A 2,013-nucleotide genomic window follows, 5' to 3' on the forward strand; every position below is an offset into this window, starting at 1 on the left:
CAATTATCGTAAACACCCTGTATCAAAATAATATGCTATTGTACATAAGATAACCAAATAAATAATGGCAGTCAATTTGTCAGACAATTCACGATAGCAGTAATATATTTTTATATTTTTTAATCGTTTATTAGTGACTCATTTTTTCCTATAAAATATGTGTAATTTATATTTGGTTTTGTTGTTTTAGGCTCGTAGATATAGCACTGAAGATAAACTTTTTTTTATCTCAGTTTATAAGAGGTCCCGTTCTGCTTATAACTTCTTATCAAAATATTTACTCTGTCCATCAATTGTTACATTAAATTCTCAACTTGCTAACATCCCTTTGCAAGCTGGGGGTGTATATCAGTTGGACACGGGGCAATTGGACGCAGTCCAATCACAAGTCGCTGTTCCAAGGGACCCTACAAATGTCTCTAATCACACGGTGCTGTGATTGGCTGTGTCCAAATGCACCGTGTCCAAGTGCACCGCTCCCGCAAGCTGGTTATACAAAATTAATTCTTAAGTACTTAAAATAACTTGTACAAGATATACATGATGAAAGAGAAAAATTTATAGCTTTGATATGGGATGAAATATCTCTGCAGCCTGCTTTAACTTATGATAAGGCGCACGATAAGATTGTCGGATTTGAAGATTGGGGTCATAAGAGAACAAGAAAAATTGCTGATCATGCTATTGCTTTTTATTTGCGATGTCTAAAAACAGGAAATAAGATGCCTCTAGGATATGGTTTTTGTGAAGGTAGTACTAAGACATATCAACTAGTACGATGTATAAAGGAATGGCTGTTTCATATAATTGGATGCTTAATATCAGCAGCCACAGTATGTGACCAAAGTGCTACTAATGTGGCAGCGATCAATGCTCTAATAGACGAGAGTAACAAGATTAATATTACAGGGAAAAGATACAGAGGTACAGTTACTATACTATTAAATAATATTTTTATTAACAATCATAAATAATAAAACAGAATTTTCTACAATTAACGATAACAAAATTGATTTTGTTTCAGACAGCTTTTTTATAAGAGGAAAACATATTTTCCCGGTATTCGATTATGTACACTTAATAAAAGGAATTAGAAATAATCTGCTCATAAAAGATTTATGAACAAATACAAACATAAAACCACATGAAGAAAAGAAATATGCTTGTTGGGATGACGTTATCACTGCATATAAAATTGATAAATTTTCTTTCCTCAAACTACGTCAAATGCCGAAACTAACGGATAAACATATTTATCCTAAAATTATTCCCAAAATAAGAGTAAAATATGCGACTCAAGTTTTAAGTTCTACAGTTTCTAACTTTATAGACGTACTTCTAAATTTAAGTGGAGGTAGAATTATATTTATAATTTGTTAAATTGTGTGCGTAATATGTAACAATTGATTTTTATATACTTTCTATAACCTATCATTTAATATTTCAGGAGTTGTTAAAACAGGAGCGGTGCACTTCGACACGGTGCATTTGGACACAGCCAATCACAGCACCGTGTGATTAGAGACATTTGTAGGGTCCCTTGGAACAGCGACTTGTGATTGGACTGTGTCCAATTGCCCCGTGTCCAACTGATATACACCCGTTAAAACACAGTATGGTAATAAGACATTCTCTGAAACCGCTGAAACTACATCTATCATCTAATCGTTTTTCAATTATTTGTTTGATTCGTTTAATGGGAATAAGGGACAAGGACTGAGCAGCATATTAACAGCAAACAGTGAACATCCCTACTGAAAAATTTCTATTGAGATCACAATTGAATTCCCAATTGAATTCTCAATTAAATTCTCAATTGAATTCTCAGTTGAGGTTTCCGCAAAATTTCGCATGTAAGATCTCAATTGAGATATTTGTATCTGATGGAAATAATTCATTGAAAATATAATGAACTTTTGCTGAAATATGTTTGAAAAGCATTCACAATTTTGACCCAATTTCATTAAAATTTCATTATAATTTCATTAATATTTCGATAATATTTTATTAAGA

This window comes from Odontomachus brunneus, unplaced genomic scaffold (genome assembly GCF_010583005.1).
Source record: "Odontomachus brunneus isolate Ranch 3 - 2012 unplaced genomic scaffold, Obru_v1 Obru_scaffold_209, whole genome shotgun sequence".
NCBI classification, from domain to species: Eukaryota; Metazoa; Arthropoda; class Insecta; order Hymenoptera; family Formicidae; genus Odontomachus; species Odontomachus brunneus.